This window comes from Nycticebus coucang, chromosome 22 (assembly GCF_027406575.1).
Source record: "Nycticebus coucang isolate mNycCou1 chromosome 22, mNycCou1.pri, whole genome shotgun sequence".
In the NCBI taxonomy this organism is placed as follows: Eukaryota; Metazoa; Chordata; class Mammalia; order Primates; family Lorisidae; genus Nycticebus; species Nycticebus coucang.
The window spans coordinates 40453428-40469770 of NC_069801.1; the positions used below are offsets into that span (position 1 = coordinate 40453428).

Sequence of the window (16343 nt, forward strand, 5' to 3'; positions counted from 1 at the left end):
AAGACCCTCTGAGAAGTAAGAGCAAAGAGGACCTCACCTACGTATTGCTCACCATCCCATAGAGCCCAGCAAGCCAAGAACCTCAAAGTTACTGGCACCAACAGCCTAGTCATGGGAAAGGAGCCCCAATCTGGACCAAGTTGGTACAACTCTGCAGCCAGAAGACCTGGGGCATGCCAAACACTTTGAAAGTTCTTAACTAATAATGATCAGAGACATAACCCCCATATTACAGGTTGCTAGCATTAATTCCAATCCAAGGATTTGTGAAGATGTGCACAAGGCACATGTAGGTCTAGTTGCTCAGATAATGAAACTGTTAATCCCACCCCCTCTCCTTTCCTCTCATCCAATTTCATCAACCCTAGGAAGAGAGTTTTTAGTTTAATTTAAAGCTAGTGCCAGGAAAGAAGGAAGAACTAGTTTGTTTTTCTAGCCCTTTCCCTCCCCTAATCATAGCTTCATGATTCCCTTTCCTTGGGATGCCATATGCAATTATTTAAACTACCTGAGTGCCTACTTTGTGCAGGATAACATACAGGCATTGGGGGAATTTCAGCAATAAGGTGTAGTTTCTGCTTTGGAGATGTGCAGGGACTAGGGAGTAGAAAAGATAGTTGAACAAATAATCAACAGTACGCTATGATGAGTGCTTTAGTGGAGGAACGTAAAAAGTGTGCTTTCACACACATTTTCTTATTCTACCCTTATTAACCCTAGGAGATATGTTGTATCATCATCATCATTACTATCATGAGGTCATAAACCAATACTATTAAGCATATGCTATTTACCAGGCATGGGCAGTGGACACACAGATGAGTACAATGTGATGTGGCTCCTCTCTCTGAGATGCTCAAGTCTGGGCAAAGTGTGGAAAGGAAGTGGACTCCAAGTCACGTGAAGAATGGAATCACTTTATTCCTTCCATTTATTGTTTACTAAGCAGCAGACACCGTGCTAAGTGCTCTAGGAATGATCTCATTTAATCCTCCTAACAACTCAAGAGGTAGGAATCATCATTATCCCTATTTCACAAATAAACTAAGGCCCAAAGAAATCACTTGCTCACAATTATACTGCTAATAAGGGACAGAGTTAGGACTCCAAATGGAAAAAAGGAGACTTAAGGACAGTATTAATGGGAAGACTAGTAGCTCTCAAAATCTAATGGGTTAACAAAGATCTGATTCTCTTAGTATGAAAGACTACCTGTAGGGCACTCAGTCTACCGTCTCCTAGAAGGAGAGGAGGCTCTCATAACAGCAATGAATGTGGACTATCCTGGCAGAAAAGTCCTAAAGGAATGCTGCTGACAATCCTCCACGAAACAGCAGCAACACAGATGGCACTGGGCTATGAGCTCAGGGAGTACAGGACAGCATGCCTTCAGTTTGCATCTCCGAAACCTAGCTCTGATTCCAGCACACAGTTCTCTCTCAACTTTTGTTCAGCAAACATATAAAAGAGCCAATAACTGGCAGATACAAACCAAGGACCTGGCTGTAACAGGAGACAATACTGTCACAAAACTCTCCACAGGATCAGAGAAGAGAAATAATTTGCTTAAGATGACAAAGATGGTAGGTAGTAGTGTGAGGATTCAAACCCAGAACACTCCAAAGCACTTTCTACTAGGTCCACTCTCATCTCTAAGTGGTTTCCTCCCTCAACTGCTACAAACCACCAAATCCATTTTACCTTGGGCACATGCAGCCAAAGCACAAGGTAGGGAAAAGTCATGAGACTTGCTAGGCATCACAAGACAGTTGGGTAGCTAACTGTCCCATTTTCTCAGGACCAAAGGTTTCCCAGAGCACAGGACTTTCTTTCTTTCTTTTTTTTTTTTTATTGTTAAATCATAGCTGTGTACATTAGTGCAATCAAGGGGTACAATGTGCTGGTTTCATATACAATCTGAAATATTCTCATCAAACTGTTCAACATAGCCTTCATGGCATTTTCTTAAGTTATTGTATGTAGACATTTGTATTGTTTCACCTGTACCCATTCTAAGATGTACTGTAGGTGTGGCCCCACCCATTGCACTCCCTCCACCCTAACCTCCCCCCTCTCTTCTCCTACCTTGGCCCTTTCCTCATAGTCTTGTGCTATAGTTGGGTTATAGTCTTCATGTGAAAGCTAGAATTTAGCTTCACAGTAGGGCTGAGTACATTGGGTACTTTTCCTTCCATTCCTGAGATACTTTGCTAAGAATATGTTCTAGCTCCATCCGTGTGTTCAAGCTTTTTAGTTTAGTAAACATGAAAGAGGTAAAGTCTCCATCTTTCTTTAAGGCTGCATAATATTCCATAATATACATGTACCACAATTTGCTAGTCCATTCATGGGTCGATGGACACTTGGGCTTCTTCCATGACTTAGCAATTATGCATTGGGCTGCAATAAACATTCTGGTACAAATATCTTTGTTATATTGTGACTTTTGGCCTTCTGGGTATAAACCTAGTAAAGGAATTATAGAATCGAATGGCAGGTCTATTTTTGGTCTCTTAAGTATTCTCCAAACGTATTAGTGGGCATTCCCACCAGCAGTGTAGAAGTGTGCCCTTTTCTCCACATCCACGCCAACATCTCTGGTTTTGGGATTTTGTTATGTGGGCTACTCTTATTGGGGTTAGGTGATATCTCAAAGTAGTTTTGATTTGTATTTCTCTGATGATTAAGGATGATGAGCTTTTTTTCATGTGTTTGTAGATTGTGTGTGTGTCTTCTTTAGAGAAGTTTCTCTTCAAGTCCCTTGCCCACCCTGAGATGGGATCACGTGTTCTTTCCTTGCTAATACATTTGAGTTCTCTGTGGATTCTGGTTATTAGACCTTTATCAGAGGTATAACCTGAAAATATTTTCTCCCATTCTGAGGGCTATCTGCTCGCTTTACTTACTATGTTCTTGGCTGTGCAGAAGCTTTTTAGTTTGATCAGGTCCCAGTAGTGTATTTTTGATAACTGCTTCAATTGCCTGGGGAGTCCCCCTCATAAAATATTCACCCAGGCCCATTCGTTCAAGAGCTTTCCCTGCACTCTCTTCAAGTATTTTTATAGTTTCATGTCTTAAGTTTAAATCTTTTATCCAGTGAGAGTCTATCTTAGTTAATGGTGAAAGGTGTGAGTCCAGTTTCAATCTTCTACAGGTTGCCAGCCAGTTTACCCAGCACCATTTGTTAAATAGGGAATCTTTTCCCCACTGGATGATTTTAATTGGCTTGTCAAAGATCAAATAACAGTAAGTAGCTGGATTCATCTCTTGGTTCTCTATTCTGTTCCAGACATCTACTTCTCTGTTTTTGTGCCAATACCATGCTGTTTTGATCACTATCAATTTATAGTACCGTCTCAGGTCTGGTAGCGTGATTCCTCCCGCTGTGTTTTTATTGCTGAGTAATGTTTTGGCTATTCGAGGTTTTTTCTGATTCCATATAAAACGAAGTATTATTTTTTCAAGATCTTTAAAATATGACAATGGAGCTTTAATAGGAATTGCACTAAAATTATATATTGCTTTGGGTAGTATAGACATTTTAACAATGTTGATTCTTCCCGGCCATGAGCATGGTATGTCTTTCCATTTGTTAACATCTTCTGCTATTTCTTTTCTTAAAGTTTCATAGTTCTCTTTGTAGAGATCTTTCACGTCCTTTGTTAGGTATACTCCCAAATATTTCATCTTCTTTGGCACTACTAACACAGGACTTTCAATGCTAAAACTGAGACAGCTGGTCATCCTATACCACACACAAAGGCAAAGCACTATTTATCCAAAACGCTGGTCTGCTGATGGTAGATGGGAACTGGCCACAAGTTTACAACTAAAGACAAAAACCTCAGAATTTGGATTTTTCTAAGTATCCAAAGTATTATACCTTCTCTTTCCCTGCAAATCTTTTTGTTGTTGTTGAGGGGACAAAAGACAGAGAAATAAAAAGGAAGCACCAAGAAAATATTCATTTACCCACCCACCCACCCCCACTCTCACTATTTTGCCCAGGCTAGAGTGCAGTGGATATTTATAGGTATGATCATAGCGCATCACAGCCTCCATCTCTAGGGCTCAAGGGAACCTCCTGCCTCAGTCTCCTGAGTAGCTGGGCCTACAGGTGGGCCCCACACCCAGCTATTTGCCTTTCTAAAGTGAATTGGAACAGGGTCTCAACCCATCTGCTTTCTAATTGCTCAGCTAGAAACCCCCAAGTGATTCCCTCCATAAATTAAGGACAAAAATCAGCCACAGCACTTCAAATGAAATTTCACACCCACAATCAGTAGATTACAAGAAATAAATGTGTAGGTTGCTTTCAGGGCATTCAAACTCCCTTCAACTAAAGTGTCTGCAGTGATCAGATTATCCCCGTAGAGAGCAACAACAAAAAGATTTTAAGCAGAAGGGACTTGGGTTAGACTGTTAGAATGGGAGTTTAACAGTATAGTATTCCGGCCCCTTTTTCCCTAAGCACAGATTCTCCTCTGCCTAGGTTGATGTTTCTATGGTCCTATCTGAAGTAAGGGAATGAGGAAGTCATTTTTCACAGCTTCCCTCTTTCAATTTAGGAAGAAGAAACTGCCATTACCTCAATCCAGAGATAGTAACAACTAATCTATCCCTTCCTTCAAACCACTGAAAATTCCAAAAAGCGTGCACCTCTGCACTGACACATTTGTTAAAATTGAAAAGCAACACCACTTGAAAAAGCAGTCCTTGGCAAATATGTGGGTTCTATCCAAATACTTTAGATGAAAGTGCCATGCAAAGGTGAGACTGTTCTTCAAGAGATTAAGGAGCCTCCTGGCCACAGGGAAGAGAGGAAGTTGGATGGGAGAAGTGAGGGCTACACTGGGCAATGGGGCATGGTTTACTTAACAGTTTCTCCCTTGGGGAAAAAAAAAAAAGACATTTTATGCACAAGGAGCTTATTTCTTAAACAAACACTCGTGGTTTTGATTTACACCACAGCCTGCTCCTAAATAATTTATGGCGGGTTAAATTTATTGCCGAGCCCTGGCTGGCTGCAAATTCGAATTGCCAAATAATTAGATTTTAGGGCAAAGCTTATAAATTACCCGTCGATTTGTCCGGACTTGTTTGTCAGTTGCTTTGTGCTTCGGGTCATCTTTGGCATTTGGCTGTTTGGGTTTTAATTGCTGATTTACACTTTGACAGATGAGAGCTGATGCTCCAAGTTTCAGGACAAGGAAGGGTAAAAAAATCAGAGCTTTAAAAGGCTGATTCTTCACCTACATGTCCCCCTCCACCCATTCTCACAGACCCCAAAGCAATTAAAATGTATAAAAGAGGCTGAAAATAGATGCTATTTTTTATTCAAGGAGGGTAAGGGTATAATGTGAATTATAATTTACTTTTATTGAAATCTAAATTTTTCAAAAAAAACCATAACACCAATAAATGAAAAGGACCAAGTCTTAGAAACCATATTCTCACTCAGGGGTGTGCATGGCCTGTGTCTACCCCTATAGGCACAGAAACAGCCACAGTTCAAACATGTTTATATATTCAATTGTAAATAATTTCAGATATTAGTGGCTTCTATGAAGCTGACCCTTCAGGGTAGCAAACAACCAAATAATTTCTTTGTAGCTACCTACACATATATACATACATGTGTGTCATGAAATTAATTTAAACAAATCTCAGGTTGTGTTGCTAGAGAGGGTCCCTGAAGGCTGCAAAAAAGAAGGGCATGGAAGTGGAAGAGTGCCAAGCCCAAGTTACCATTCCAATGGAGGGAGAAAAATCTCTCTGCTTAGTATAGACTTTATCCACTGTGTTGACAGAGGGCCTAAAGGTTCTCTCTGGAGAAGTAAGGCCTGCCGCCCAGCCACCTGCTGTACCCCAAGAGCTTCCTATGAGACCGTGGGTCAGAACAATACCAGTATTAGTTCTACTAATAAGAGCTAACACTTAATAGCCACTACATGCCAGACATGGTTCTGAGCATTAATATGTTAATTCATTTTATCCTCCCACCAGTTCTATAAGATTGGTACTACTATTAAACCCATTTTGCCAATTAGACAACTGAGGCATACATAATCTACCCAAGGTCATTCTATAAGTAAGTAATAGAGACAAGACTCAACCCCAGAGTCCACTATGCTATACTGATCAAAGTCTCTACCTCAGCTCCTCTCACTCTGGGGGTCCAGAGTCCACATTTTGGGACTTGGGCACATGCAGCCAAAGTGCAAGGCAGGGAAAAGTCATGAGACTTGCTATGGATCACACGACTAATCATAAGCTTGATTAGACCAAGGCTGTTTTCCAAATCAATCTAAATACTGCCCTAAAGATACATAAGCTGGAGGTGAGGAGATGGCAGGTGATCAAGACAGGACCAGACTCATGTAGGCAGATTGAGTGCTCTGGTCAGGCAACTTGGCTAGGAGCCCAGAGAAGCTGGCTGGGCTTCAGGAGGTCTTGCTCAGGCACCCCAACCACAACTCTGGACACTGCTGATCTAGTCACAGAAGACTTCATCCCACAGGTGGTTCACAGATTCCCTATTCTCTATTCACGGATTCCCTATTCTCTATCCACAAGTGATGGCCAGAAGCCAGGAAGAGCAGACAGATGTGCTAAATTCACTGACCAGTAAGCAAGCAATACACAGACATCCTGCCCACAATGCACTGAACACTCTGTTCACACATTGGTTCATATAATCCCACATCTCTGTAAGTAGGCAAGAATTACTCTCCTATTTTACAGATAAAAATGCTAAGACAGTCAGGAGTTGCCAAACCATGGTCCCTCAAGAGTAGCATTCCATCACTCAAAAACTTGTTAGAAATGCAAACTTCTGGCCTTTATCCCAGACTTTCTGATTCAGAAACCCTCGAAGTGGGACTTTTTGTTTTAGCAAGCCCTCCAAGTGATTCTATGCTCATGGGAGTTTGAGAACCTCTAGTTCAGACTAAAGCAGAACTGTTTCTCAGACTTCAAATTACCTGAAGAACTTGTTGGATTTCAGGTTCTGTTTAGCTCAGGGAAAGGGCCTGCCTCATAATTCTGCATTAGTAACAAGCTCTCAGGTGATAATGATGCTGCTGGTTCTCGAACACCTTTAAATAGCAAAAATGTAGTCTAGATAGAACCTTAATGTAACTAACTCCTTACCACAAAGGTAATGAACAAGTAAGAATCAGAGCCCAAGGCTCTCAGCTCTCTCCTCAAAACAAACCCTTACTTGACCCACTTTTAAGCACCTGGTCAAGCCCTTTAGCTCTGCTAACTATCCCTGGCTCTTGCCATCAGACATTTTACCCTCCCTGCTGCCAGGGCAGAAAAACTGGCCTGTCACATCCAAGTACTTTACAGGGCAAGTTGGCACATCTCTGTCAGGGAGCTAACGGGAGGTCTTCTCTCTAGAAAAACACCTTCCTTCTGTCCAGATGAATCAGAAAACAAGGCTGGATGCCTCTTCTATGAAGCTCTCATGGCAGACATAAGCCAAGAGCTTATCTGGTCTATTTCACCGTCTCCAGTCCTGAGAAAGGCCTCCCTAACATTGCCCACAAATCTGTACAGGATCAAGGATCACAGAAATTCCTGTATGTCCTGAGCCACCAAGTTGGGGATTCCTTAACAGCACCACCAACCACCACATTCTGCACCATCACTATAAAATTCCTTTCAGGCGTCCCCCGACATTGTTTCTCTAGTCATGTTACCTTTACAGTGAAAGGAGACCTTATCAAAATGGGATGTTTTATACCATTCATCAGCCCCTGACTCCTCTGACCCCAACTATCAATTCCTTTCAGTTGATCAACTGGCCTTTCAAATGTTGCAAGCGCTGGACAAACTGTGAACAATGCAGACATAGTCCCTGGACTCCATTTTCAGACACTGCAATCTCAAATCATGGCTCCCAGTTTTACTACACTTTCAGAGAGAAAAGATTTCAATCTTCCTAGCCAGTTACCATTCTATCAACCTAAACATAACTGCCTACCTGCTTTGGCCCAATGACCAAACAGACCCTAGAACAACAACTACCTATATTACTACTAAGGAACTCATCTATAACAGTTCTGCCTGTTATGCTGTCCCTATATGGATCTTTAACTCAAAGCACCTCATTTACAACAATTATCAATTTCACACTCCACTCCTTACCAAATTTCTTAGCACCACTGACTACCCAGTAGCCCAGCAGTATCCAAAAGAATTATGAGCTGTGTAAGAGCATGGTTCTCAAACTTGTTACTTTCTTAGCACACTTAAAGATTATATCACTTCACTCCATTCTCACCATCACCACCTTAGTCCAACTCACTAACATCTTTCTCACATAATATGTCCCTACATAGTTGCAACTCTGGCTTACAACATCTATTTCTTTTTCTTCTCTTCCATTTAACAATACATTCAAATTTCCATTTCTGGCTCACCAGCTTTGCCCTCAACCTCACTGTGGAATCTCCACACTCCTTTCGTTAGAGCAAGACTGGCATCTCCAAATAAGAGCCTCTGCCAGCATCTAACCCTCAAATCAATCAGTTCTTGGAGTGGCCTCCCCAGGACTAGGCACTGACCACAGCACAGCCACAGAAGGAGACACACTCATGTAAATGACCCATTTTGCTGCCCTCAGATCTTCAAGATCTCACACTAGCCAACTACATGCAGAACAGGGCCAGAATGGCAGCCCATCCCAAGTCACCACTACTTCAGAATAAAAGCTTCCTTGATGTTTGTCTCTCCTTTCTCATTCTTCCATCACCTAACCAGGCTTTGCCCATGGTAGCACTTGATACGTGCCAGCCTATTTACCCTTCTGTTGCAGATCTGCCAGCCTGGGGGAGGACTAGTGTCAATCTGGGAACACTCTCATCTCAGGCTTTTAGGCTACAGCTCAATTTTCATAGCTAGAGCTCAAAACTCATCACATAAATATAAGACTGTGGGGGCTCTTTAAGTATTGTGAACACCCTGGATAAGAGGATAACAAATAATCATCCCAATGGCATCTTAATCAAAATGATGCAGGATCCTTTTCCCCAACAAGACACAGAGATGGAGAAAAGATCTCCTAATATCGGTTTCCTCATGTCAAAGATCAGTCTAGAAAAGAAATGTAATCAACAGAGGGGACAGGAAAACAAGATAGGATGGGGGTGAGGCGGCTTCTGTGAAGCCTATGGACTGAGCCCAAACACTCCTTTGGATTTCTTCCCCCACTACCCCTGCTCAGCTTTCTTCCTACTGCTATACCTGTTGCTGCTGCTCAGAGGGAGCTCAGCCCCCACCCCTCTATCTGCAAGTCACCTCTGCTCCTGCCAGTCTTCTCTTGCCACCCAGACCCTCCTGCCTCTCCATTAATCCTTCCTTCCACACTTCACTCAGTGTTAATCTGCCAGCCATTTATCTGTTTGCACAGTCTAAATCTCCCTGGTATACTGAAGGTGGGTCCTAGCAGATCCAGAACCAAACTCCTAACAATTTTTTTTTTTTTGGTGGGGGGGGGGGAGGGAAGTCATGTCATTCTCCAGCCCTTGCCTTTCCATAGAGATCTGGCAGCCACCCTCCCAACTGCCACCTTCAATGACAGCTAGGGTATCAGGTTAACCTCCCTGAAAATGCCTCAGAGCCTTGGCTCACATATTTCCACTTTGACCCTCACTTTATTGGCTAAAATGCTCTTAAGTTTCTTCTAGCCTTTGTACTCTCACAGCATCCCAATAAGACCATCTAACCTGACTGTGAGAAACAGCTTATAACTGATACAGATAACCCAACTAACTGAATGGTGAAACATTTGCCAGGTTCAAAGTCTTCATTCGCCCTCTCCCTCATTTTCAACATTCCCATAAACAAGCCTGCAATCAAGGTCAGTTTTTCAGACTTAGAGCAACCATCCCAGCTTACTCTGTGAGCCCCTTCTTTTATCCCTGCTATAATAGTTCTGAGAGGCCCCTCCAGGCTCCTGAATTTCTTATACTGCACAGCCTATGCAACGCCTCCCCCACGTGAGCAGCATTGATCTCTCCCATCCTCTGTGCCCCCACTGTACCAGGAACCTACTTACATAATGCTAGTTGTCATACTGCCTAAGGGTTGTTATATATACATTTACCCTCCTTGACTATGAGCTCCTTGAGGGTAGGGACCATTTCTTCCTCATCTTCAAATGCCCAGCATCTAACACTGAGCTTGAAGTTGCTATCCAAAGAGTAAAAAGAGGTCTTTTCCTGACCTCTAAAGTGGTTATGATTAGGTCCTCCCCATTCCTTTGCTGACTTAGTTGGTTTTGTCATGTTCAACAAAAACTTTAAAAGGCAACTCAGTGTCACCATTATTTTACAGTCCCTGATTTCATTCACCATTTATCAATGGCCCTATTCTTTAGAGCTCTTCCCCACCATCAACCTTAGCCCCATGCCTAACTAAATTTGCATTCCAACAGCTGTCTCAGCCCTGGGGAGGCCACCAGGATAATAAGAAGCTGGGGAAGGGAGGTGTTTCCTGATTTGCACTAAATTATGTGGTGATTTTGTTACCAGTGACCCAGTGTCTCCCCAAGGAAAGTTCCCCACCCCACCTCCAGGCAACTCCATAGTCTAACTACACTCCTGCTATGCCAAACATAAGAGGCAGTGTCACTCACTATCCATCAGTGCTTCAATCCCCAAGATGTATATTTTACTTCTACATTGCTATGTCTGCTCCAAATAAATAAGGACCCTTCGGCTTTCATGTGAAGTTATAATCCAGCAAAGAACAGGACAGAGCTAATGCTTGTTGCAGTTCAAGAAGCTCCAGTGAGGAGCCACAGCAAGAGTCAGGGGGAGGCCCATCCCTGTGAGAGACCACCAGGAAGCAGCAGCCTCTGGAAGAAGACCGCTTTGGAAAGGGGGAGGGAAAAGCACACATTTGCACCACCATGGAGGCAGCAATTAAAAGGACAAAAGGGCACAGTGGGCCACCACTGGTCACCAATACAGAAATTCATTTATAGTGACCCTAAAAGAAGCGATGTGTTAAGGCAGAGATATAACTAAAAAGAAAGGCAATAATTGGACTGATGGGCAGGGGGAAAATTATTCTAGGAGTCAGAAGCCTGTGCAAGAACACTTACAGCTCACATAGTCATCATAACTCAGCCCCCTCAAGCATTTTGTGCTCTGCTTATGGTGTTAACTTTAATGTCTTAACATATAACACCATCCACACTAATACAAAATACTACACACGCCAGATGAGGCTGAGTTATAGTTGCTGTGGGAAGCATAACTTTGAATTTCCTGATTTTGGTGCATTTAATCTCAACCATAATGTTACATTAATGTCAGTTTTGCATTTCATTTCCCAGTTTAGAAGAATAGCATCAGTGCCTTCGCCTGTCTGTACAGAAAAAAAATGCACGCCATAGCAGAGGGACCACAATCCAATGAGTAGGCTTTCTTGGGCTAAATGCCTGGCCCAACCCCTCCCACTTGGAGGAGCTGCAACCAGGGCAAGTGAATGGGGAGTGAACAGTGGATTCCTTCTCTAGGGAACTGCCTTTCTGTCCACTTGGAAACTACAGGAACCAAGAACAGAGAGAAGGAAAGAAGCTAAATGAGGAGCAAAGAGTAATGGGGAGGAGAGTCAAGGGGATTCCTGTCTTTCAGTCTTGAACGGAAGAAAAAGGAATCAATATAGTTTGCTTTATAGAGATCTTAACCAATTTCCTGTAAAGTTTTCCAAAATGTCTCTTTCACACAAGACTAATAATGATGTGCCAGCTCTAGGTCATAATGAAATCCTCCAAATGTCTCTCTTCTATATTATTCCTTCTCCTCTGTCACCATCAACCCTCCCCCTACTCTACCCTTCAAAAATAGCCTAGCATCTGGACAATTTTCTATAAAAGAGAAATTCCTTTACTCATAGTTCTAACTCAAAATGCAGATGGAGTCTCTTCAAAGTTTCCATGAAAAGAAAAGAAAAAAGCCCATGTGGACAAAGACCAAACACTAGAAAACCTCAACCCCAAAGGTCATTTTTCACCAAAGTTATGGGCACTAGAATACACATGAGAAAGCAAACCATCAGCAGGGCTGCTGCAAAGCAGTGAGAAAAAGACTACCCAGGAGCCTGATGGATGGCCACAGAGAACCAGGGAAGGAGGGTAGGCAGCAGCAGGACAGCAGCTCCCAGGATGCCGAGAGCTGGGCTGCCCCCCTCCCTCCTGGCCATCCAGACAGCTGAGGTTACTTCCTCCTCCCCCACGTGCTGTGGCCTATACCTCATTTTCCTCACTTACATTTGCTTTGGTCTCTTTTGAACACTGAGGTGGTGAAAGAACTTGCCCCAAGGTTAAAGATGCACAATTAAAGATCCCACCAAAGCTTTCAGGCTGCTCTCTGGGCCTCAGGGTCAAAACAACCACCATTTGATGCACATCCACACCAAAATGAACAACGTGAACTCCTGCAAGCAAAGACAAAGGAGCCAGATTCTCCTAAACCAGATAAAAATCTACTTCTAAATCAGAAAACAATTCCTAAACAAGAAAGGAACCACATTTCTAAAATTTAGAGCCTCTAAAACACTATAAACCATCTAAATTAATGTTTAAGTGAAAAAATGTTTCCACATGAAAAAAGTCAACTATTCAACCTATATATCATGTTAATCAGAATTGAAACATGTAAAACATATAAAATGAGTGCAAAAACCAGAACACAAAAGAAAGCCTATTACTGGCAAACCGACATCTCCAGTTTCACCTGGTTGAATGAAGTACAAAAATAAACAGCAAAAATGATGAGAAAGGAAAAATACCACATGTTTTACCATGTTTATAACCAATATTGTTACTCACCCAAGTACAAAAGAGCTTATACCTGTTAGTTTTTCATGATGGCATTCCTTTAGGATAGTCCCAATAAGCAGACTCAGGGACTTCTGAAAACCTGAGACAGAAGAGAGAAATGAGCCTCCAAATAGGCCCTGGCCCAAAACTGTTTCTGCCTCTTATACACTTAAAAGGTATAAAACATTCTCATAAGAACCAGAAGTATACTATACAGAGGTCTTGGGTATTGAAAGTTCCTGGAAGCTAGTCAGGAGAGCTGGGATGGTTCTCATTTACAACTCGAGCTCTACCCCCAGGACGCATGTATGCAGACCCTACCCATAAAGAATCTCTGTCAAGTGGACAGTCATCAAGCCACACCACAAGAGCACTCAGCAAGGCTGAACTAATTTGCCCACCTTATTCTAGTCCTTTTACTTTCTCTTCTGGAAGTTCATTCTATGCCAAATCCCAACCTTTCTTGCTTCCATTTATATTCATTTCATTTTGGTCTTTATTAAAATGAAAAGTGAGTTATTGTATTCCTTGGAACTATTCCTCACATATGAATTTATTTAGCCTGGACAAAAAAATCAGTCACCAAAACTATATTCAATTTATTTTTTTTCTTACCAAGTCCCATTTTCGTGCCTCTAATGCTTTTTTTTTCTCATTCTGTGCTTTTCCAACTTCTCTACTTCCCTGTTACCAGAAGACCTAAATAGGTCCAGCGCCTGTAGCTCAAGTGGCTAGGGCACCAGCCACAGACACCAGAGCTGGCGGGTTCGAATCCAGCCCAGGCTCGCCAAACAACGACAACTACAACCAAAAAATAGCCAAGTGCTGTGACGAGTGCCTGTAGTCCCAGCTACTTGGGAGGCTAAGGCAAGAGAATTGCTTAAGCCCGAGTTGGAAGTTGCTGTGAGCTGTGATGCCACAGCACTCTACCCAAGGTGAAAGCTTGAGACTCTATCTCAAAAAAAAAAAAAAAGAAGACCTAAATAGCACAGAGGCTCTCTCATCTAACCTACAATAACTTCAATGGAAGGATGCTATCCTATCTGGGACTGATGACATCTTCAATCCACCTTCCAAGCTTCCTCTAAATAGCACCCCCTTCCCCAAAAAAGGGAGACTTTTAAGTTGCCACTAACATCAAATCTCAAGCTGCCCACCCGTTTCCTGAGGGTGGTTTGATGGGTAGTCCAACAAAGACATCTAGCCCCAAACTCACCTTCCCACCTGTTGATCACAGTATTGTCGAGGCTTAATGAAGTTAAGATGTATTACATTTATCACTTGCCCTAGATCCACTCAAATCCATCACTATGTCACAGCAAGAACTTAGATTGATCTGACAGTATTTGCTCTTCTTCACAAACCCATGTAAGTTATTACTCAGTATCCTACACTCTTCTAGCTGTTTGCTGATTGATTATCTGACGAGCAGGTCAAGTATCTTCTCTAGAATCACAGTAAACTAACGGGTCTATAATTTCCAAGATCATCCGTATTCTCCTTTTAAAGATAAGTAAGACAGCAAATGCTTCTTCCTGAGTTCTCTAAAACAACAGCTAATGCTATGCTAATAATGAACCAGGGCAGCCAATTCCTTAAGTGTCCTTGGAATCACATCATCAGGGTTCATTGATTCTGGAGATAATCTATAAGCAGGCCCAGATCCTGGTAAACAACATGAAGGCCTAACTCAGCCTACATTGAAAGGTCTTTGTGCCTGATTCTAAGGCAGTTGGTAATACAAATTATTTTAATCTGTACTGCAATATATCATTAGCACTGTAATAAACAAACAAACAAATAAATAAATAAAAACAATGCCCTTGAAAGAGAGATGAAAGATGACACTGCCAGACCAAATTAAGACATGACTCCTGCAGGCTTCACCTTCAGGAACATTGGACCCTCTGCAGGACAAGAACAGAGCTACATAATTATCTGAGCTTATAATCTAACTGAAAAGGTAAGAAACACACATACACAAGCACATGCCAGGAAGCGAAAAGCAGTAAATGCCATAATGGAAGTGCCAAGCAGTTACGAGGATTCAGAAGGGGGATGAATCATATACAATAGAAATGTGTTAGAGTTTATTTAACATGTCCCACTAGGGCTTACTCAGTGACTGAAATTTACTTCAGTATGGAAATAAGGCATATCAGGATATGAATCTCTAATTCCCAACCCGGGAAAAATCTATATAAGCAAAATTCCCAACCCACTACTCATGCACCCCTACCATGCTAGAGAAATTCCAGTAGTTTGGGGAGGCAGAGAAGACTCTGTAGCACAGGGAGGAACAAAAGGCCGAGAAAGTAAGTGTGGCTTAGGTGGCTCCCAAGCTGCACTCCCTTTCAGCCAAAGTTCCTTCCCTTAGGACATTCTCCTTACCTAGCTCCTGTCTTCTTAGCCTTAGAAGGCATTATTCCAATGCCCCAAAGGCAGACCTTAAGGAAGAATAGGAAAAAGCAGAGGAGAAAGGGAACAAAGAAGTTGTGGAGTCTTTAGGTAAAATAATCTACCATTCTACAGACAGACCCTTTCCTGGAAAAAAACAATCATGAGAAATGAACCCAATTTATCTCTGAATGGATACTCATCCCCACCTCCCAACTGCTCTATGTTGAGGTCCTCTTCTTCCCCTCCTTCTTAATACCGAATGCTGCTCCCAAAGCAAATCACACACCCTAAAACCTAGCCCTGAGGAAAAAGTTACAGTCCCAGAGCCAGGCATACCCTGGCATCAGCACTAGAATTGAGCTGCCACATCAGCCCCTAACCATTCCCTCAAAGCAAACACTTAGCTCTTGGATATCACCTAGCTTAGGTGCCTCTTAGCTGCTAATCCAAGCTCTGAACAAAGTGGAAGACTGAGGAAAAAAAGCAAGCAAAGAAACCATCCTTTTTGCAGACCAACAGTACCCCTTCAGGTTACCTAATGCTACATAACAAATTATCCCCAAACTTGTACCTTAAAACACCAATAATCGGGTGGCACCTGTGGCTCAGTGGGTAGGGCGCTGGCCCCATATACCGAGGGTAATGGGTTCAAACCCAGCCCTGGCCAAACCGCAACAAAAAATAGCTGGGCGTTGTGGTGGGCGCCTGTAGTCCCAGCTACTCAGGAGGCTGAGGCAAGAGAATCGCTTAAGCCCAGAAGCTGGAGGTTGCTGTGAGCTGTGGGATGCCATGACCCTCTACCCTCTATGATAAAGTGAGACTGTCTCTACAAAAAAAAAAAAAAAAAACACCAATAATCATTTGTTATCGCTCGCAGTTCTTGTGAGACAGGAGTTTGGGTGTGGCTCAGCTGGCTGGTCTCGTTGAGGGTCTCTCCTGAACTTAGCCTTAGAAATCACACATTATTTCTTCCATTATACTCCATTAGTTATTCAGAGCTCTCTCTGAATCAGTGTGGGAAGGGAACTACAAGCATGTGATATTAGGAAGTAAGGATCACTAGGGTCTTCACAGAGGGTAGCTCCACAGTGCTCCTTAAAAGAAC

General features: G+C 42.5%; 1 protein-coding gene across 10 annotated transcripts in view; it reads right to left on the minus strand.

Annotated features, from left to right (window-relative positions):
• The window catches only part of ERI3 (ERI1 exoribonuclease family member 3), a 139467-nt gene that overhangs the window by 109421 nt on the left and 13703 nt on the right, over positions 1-16343 (minus strand). The window lies entirely within an intron of this gene.